The sequence below is a fragment of the Narcine bancroftii genome, chromosome 3 (genome assembly GCF_036971445.1).
Source record: "Narcine bancroftii isolate sNarBan1 chromosome 3, sNarBan1.hap1, whole genome shotgun sequence".
Classification (NCBI taxonomy): domain Eukaryota; kingdom Metazoa; phylum Chordata; class Chondrichthyes; order Torpediniformes; family Narcinidae; genus Narcine; species Narcine bancroftii.
In genome coordinates, this window is record NC_091471.1 from 84346147 (window position 1) to 84352664 (window position 6518).

General features: G+C 42.8%; 1 protein-coding gene across 7 annotated transcripts in view; it reads left to right on the top strand.

Moving 5' to 3' along the window:
• LOC138757319 (ras-related protein Rab-3C) overlaps window positions 1-6518 on the top strand; it is a 155278-nt gene that overhangs the window by 114556 nt on the left and 34204 nt on the right. The window lies entirely within an intron of this gene.

The following is a 6518-nucleotide window of genomic DNA, read 5'->3' on the forward strand; positions in this document are numbered from 1 at the left end:
ATCCCAGGATTCTTCCTATTACCTTTTTTAAGCAAGGGGACCACATTTCCATTCTCCAATACTCCAGTATCTCCCATGTTTCTAGGGATGACACAAAGATCATTGCTGAAGCCCCAGTAATCTCTTTCCTCACTTTCTTTGGTAACTGGTATCTTGTTCAATTCCAGGGACTTATCAATCCCGATGTTTGTAAGAGATCCAGCACTTCTTTCTTAACCTCAACATGCTCCAGAACATAGGCTTGTTGTATACTAACCTCACATTGGCCAAGATCCCTCTCTGGTGTACTCTGAAACAAAGTATTAATTTAGGACATCCCCAACCTCCTTTGGCTCAAGGCACATGTTGCCACATTTATTGTTAAGCAGCCCTACCTTCACTCTACCCAGTTCGTGCCTAACACCATTGTAATTAGCACTTCCCAATTAAACACTTTACCATTTTGTCTACTCCCATCTTTTCCCATAACTATACTAAAGGTCAGGGAGTTGTGGTCACTTACACCAAAATTCTCCCCCACAAAGAATTCTGTCAACTGACCAGGTTCATTACCCATGACTAGGTCCTGTATGGCCTCTCCTCTAGCCAACTTGTGCAAATACTGTGTCAGGAATTCTTCTTGGACACACATAACAAATTCTAACTAATCTACCCCTCTTGTAGTAAGGAGGTGCCATTCAATATGTCCAACGAAGTCTCAATGCCCTCCCTTCCCCTGCTCTCCGCTGGGTCCATCTGCCCAGTCCGACTTCCATTGGCTCTGTAAAGCCCTTAAATGGCCTGTTACAGGAGCTGATGATGGTTTATTTTAAAATATGCTAATAAAATTTGAACCTTTATAGGGTAATTTGGTATTCAAATAGTTACAGCATCACTCTACTGGTCAATGGAAAATGCCAGACATGGGGGGGGGGGGTCCACCTGATACAAAGGGTATAGCTCAAGTTCTACATTTTAGGTGGGAAATCTGGAACGTCCTATACAGGGTCATCCTTTATGCCAGCATGTACAGTATTTGGGGGCATACACACTACTTTCCATACAATGATCACTCCCTTCCAACCACACTGACTTAGTGCACAATGCTTCTGCAACGCTTTCCTATTCTGCAGCTGAGATATTAATAATCTGACTATCCCCCACTTTTACCTCTATCACTTTTAAAACATTCCTGGTACCTGCATCAGCCAATCCTCTCCTTGCATCAGCCATGTCTCTGGAACAGCCACCATGCAGTGGTGTAGCGGCAGGGGGGGTGGAGGGTGGGGGGTGGGGGGAAGAGGGAAGCAGGGAGCAAATGTTGCCCATGAGCATATTCTTCAGAGGTGGTGCCTTCTCCCCACAAGTCTGACGTCGCTGCCCCCCCCCCCCCCCCACCAACCCAGTTCCCCGCTGTTATGTCTCTGTGTTGGGAGACTTCTTAAATAACTTAAGGATGCAAGATTCAAATAATAGAAGATACTTTACTTACTGATGTCTTTCACCATTTCAAAAAACTGTTCACACACTCACATAGACATACAGCCCACAGTGATGCACTACAGTGAGAAGGATAATACTTCATATTATCCTGACTCTATAACATCCCTCCATCTCAAGATAAAGAAAAATTTAGCGTTCTTTATCACTTTCTTTCCAGTGTAACTTAAGTAACTGAATGTATACACTAGTTTATTTACACAACTATTTTTAAATAGGTCTTATCGATATCGCACTGGCAGCAGTATGTTCCTTCGCCATCTTGTGGATTTGGCTGTGACCGTTGGGCTCTGCGTTGCTGCTGTGTTGATGTTTCGGTATTAGTGGTTGTGGTCTCTTCATTCAGTACCTCACTTGATATTGGAGTTGCAGGCTTTGCTGTTATTAAAGCTTTTTGATTCATCACATCTTAAGTCAGCTCGATGTGAATTCTGTTCCTCCTCAGCTGATTGCCAGAGACTGCTCCACAATGTATGATCTTGGTGTCTCAGCTTCTCTAATGACCTTTGCTGGGGTCCATGTTTTCAACATCGGTGCTTGAATGTGCACTCTGAAGAGTTTTGGCAATGTTTGTTATAATGCTGGTGTCCTTCTTCTTGTGTGTCAGCTAGTCTTCTCTGGTTTCCTCCTGGTCTTCTGGAGGGGGTAGTTTGCTTGGCAGAGTTGTCTTATATCTCCTGCCATTTACAAGTTCTGTCGGGTTCTTCATGTCAGCCCTTAAAGGTGTTGCTTGTAATGATAGAAGAGTTAGGGATGGGTCTTCTTTTGTTTCACGACATTTAACTAGTGAGAATTTCAGTTTCCACTTTTCTCTCAATGAACCCATGGCCTTTGGGGTAGGATGGGGCTGATGTACAGATAACAAACCCATACTCTGCAGCAAGCTTTCTGAATTCTTGTGACGTGAACTATGTGTGTTTTATTGTCATATATTACTTGCTCAGGAATTCCTTGTTCAGCAAGGAGCATTCTCATTTCTGAGGTGATAGTTGACACTCTCAGATCTCTCATCCTTTTGATGAATGGAAACTTAGATCCCAATTCTCAGTGAATAAGTCTGCTCCCACTGTGTGCCATGGCCTGACAGGTACTTCTGCAGAAATCATTTCCACTTTTTGTTATGTGTTTCTGTTGATCCTTTTGGATATCTTCTTTGTCTGGATCTCATAATTGACAGAGATCAACTGCACTCCCGGCAGCTATCCAGACCTAAAATTGCTGGTCTGTCTGCATCTACCACGTAGAATGTACAGAGGATGTTCTTTCTCTTATGGCAGCCATTGATCTTAGCTCTCCCTAGCTGCTTGATCATGGGTCCACCATAGACCGTTAATGTGACATTTGCTGTTTCCAATGCACCGTCTTTTGGATACCCTTTTATTATGTTCTCTGGGAACATCTGGTGGAAGAGTCTGAGTGGATGGACGTTGCTTTGTGATCTAGTATCCAGCTTCAACTTTAGGTTAAATATCGTAGGCATGTTCTGGATTGTCCGCTGTATTTGGATCCTTGTGTGCAACTTACTTCCTTCTTTCATCTCATCCAACATCTCGTGAAGGTATATGGATTCTATGTCCAGTATCTGGGTGTCGGAGACCTCATTGTTTGTCTTTTTTCTTCACTGGTATCATTGTTTTCTTCATATCAGACTTGCACATCTTCGCCCAGTGGTTTGCTTTACCACAGGCTCTATATTCAGAACTGTATGCGGGGCATTTGTTTCAGTCATCGAAGGAGTGTTGTCTGCCACACTTCCTGCAGGACCTGGGGATTTGCACTTTTCTGATTGTGTTCTTTATAGCATCAACCCTTCTTTCTCTTTGCTGTGGGTGAGTCTGCATGGATAGGGATTTCATTTGCATCTTCATGGCTTCAAAGGCTCTGGCTGTGTCTATAGCTTTGACCACCTTCCCTGTTCGAGACTTTTGCACTTCGGGATGGGCACACCCCCAGATCAACTAATCTTTCCTCTATATCCTTAAACCTTCATTTTGCAGCAATAAATTTTAGTCTAGTGAGGAATTTATCAACAGTTTCATCAGTCTCTTGCATTAAGCCTTGAAATTCATAGCATTTAATTCTATAATTAGACCTGGGTTCAAGGTGAGAAACAAACTTTGCAAATATCTGCTCTGGATCAATTTTCTCCACCTCTGTAAGCTCCCAGCTATTAAATAAGTCAATACCTCACTCCCCTGTCCAGAGAAGTGTATAACTGACCTTCTCCTCTGCTGTTGCTTTGAAAATAGCTTTTGAATGATAAATTGCACTTCTGCTTAAACTTTTTAAAGGATTCATCAATGTTTTCAGCCTCCCCGTCCATCACTGGGTGAACTGCAGTTGCTCCATCCATTTTTTTTCAGAAATTGTATTTTCTCTTCTTCTCCTTAATATTTTAGTGACTTGCAATCAATTGCATGGTTTTATTCTTGTTCTCTAAAACTGCTGACTCCATGTTATGTCTCTCTGTTACTTGGGAGACTTCTTAAATAACCTAGAGATGCAAGATTCAAATAACAGAAGAGACTTTACTTACTGATGCTTTCCACCATCTCAGGAAACTGTTCACACACACACACACACACACACACACACACACACACACACACACACACACACACACACACACACACACACACACACACACACACACACATATACACATATATATGCCCCATAGAGGTGCACTACAGTTACTACACTGAGAAGGATGTATTCACAGTTACAAAATAGTTTACATTATCTTGACTATCCCTATCTTTAGAGCCTGGCTATGCCCCTGCTACAAAATCATAATTCTACATACCAATCCATGCTCTAAGTTCATCTCCCTTATTCCTAATACTTACATTGAAATAAACACATTTCAAACCCTCCAATTGACCACATTTATGTTTCCTCCACTGCCTGTCCTTCCTCACAAACTCACTACACATTGCATCCACCATCTGTTCTTTTCTCTGCCCTCTCATTCTGGTTCACGTGCCCCTACAAACCAGTTTAAAACCCCGGGAGTAGAACAAGCAAACCTTCCCTCAAGGATATTAATATCCCTTCAGTTCAGATGCAAACAGTCCCACCAGTACAGGTCACATATTCCCTGGAAGAGAGCCCAATGATCTAGAAACCTAAAGCCCTCAATCCTGCACCATCACTTTAGCCACCTATTATGATCTTCCCATTTCTCACCTTACTAACACGTGGCATGGGCAACAATCCTAAGATCACAAGCCTAGAGGACCTGTCCTTCAAATTCACGCCTGTCCCCCTGAATTCTCTTTGCAGGACTTCATCACAGACCATGATATTTGGCTACTCACCCTCCCTCTTGAAAATGTCATGAACTCTCTCTGAGATATTTTGAACCCTGGTACTTGGGAGGCATCATACTATTCAGGATTCTCGGTTTCTTCCATAGAACCTCTTATCTGTTCCCCCATCACTACAGCTCACCCCCTCTCTTCCCTTCCTATCTTAGCCACAAGGTCAGACTCCATGCCAGAGACCTAACAGCTGTAGCTTGTCTCTGGCAGCTCGTTCCCCCCAACAGTCTCGAAAATGGTAACCAAGTTATTTAGGGTAATGGCCATAGGGGTGTCTTACACTGACTGACTGACTGACTGTTCCTTTTCCCTCTCCTTGTTGTCACCCAGCTCCCTTCCTCCTGCCTCCTTGGTGTGATTGCGGCCCTGTAACTCCTGTCTATCACCTAGTCCAGAGTTCATCCGATTCCAGCTCCAATTAATTTATTAATTTAGACATACATCATGGTAACACGCTCTTTCATCCCATGTGCCCGTGCCACCCAATTACACCCAATTAAGCTACTACCCCAGTATGTTTTGAAGGCTGGGAGGAAACCGGAGCCCCAAGGAAACCCACATGGAGAGAACATACAAGCTCCTTACAGACAGTGTGGAATTGTGCGAACTGCTATGCTAACTGTGCCATCCATTACCTAAGGTGGTTTATAAGGAGCTGCAACTGAATGCACTTCAAGCAGATGAAATCATCAGGGATACTCTTCGTTTCCCTGACTGGCCATATTCTGCAAGAGGAACATGCCCCTGCCCTGGCTGCTATTCCCACTGTGTACAAAATAGAAAGACATGAGAAAAACCTGCCCTTACCTGTTCCTTTGCTGTACCCTTTTTGTTCCTTATCTCAGCTCCTGTACTACCAACTCAGCCTCTTATTGCCAAAGCCTTTTGAGCCAAAACCTCAACTCCCCGCTCTAAATCTGGCCCATTTTCATGATGGCCGCTCCTCTGATAGCCATTCTACTTATACCTATTTAAACAAGCCTGGCCTCGCACTCTCACTCTCCAACTCCCACTTGATGGAAAAGAACTTAACAGGACTTTAATCAACTACTTAAACAGGCCTGCTCTTGCACTCTCTCATTCCAATTCCCATTCACTGAAAAGGCAAATAAATAAAGCACATCATTCATGTACAATATGCCTCTACATAATATCCATAACATTTGATTTGGAGTTGGATAGATCACTTAGCCTCTTAAACGTGCTCCACGATTCCATAAGATCATAGCTAATCTGATTGAAACCTCAGCTCTTCAATCCCATCTACCATAGAACCATAAAACATGACAGAAATTAGGCTCTTCAATCCTTCTAGTCTATGTCAAGTTATTATTCTGTCTAGTTCCACTGTTCTGCATCCAGTCCATTGCCCTCCATACCACTCCCATCCACGTGTCTGCCCAAATGTTTCTGCACTGAGGTCCAGAAAACGCTGTTTTGTGAGGTTGTACTTGTGCAATCAGAGGACAATAAACCTGGTTTGAGTTGACTTGACCACTTCAGGTGGCAGTTCATTCTACACTCTCACTACTTTTAAATTTTGTTTATTTGGTTCCATTCAATATAAAAAAAAAGCTAGCATTTTACGTCAGAACTGAATTGAAATCTAAACTAAATTTTAAATTCCCTTCCACAAGCGTGCTGAGAATTTTTAGCATTCTTCAAAAATCCAGCTTGTTTTCAGTATTTCTGAGGAAATATTGACTAGAACACCAA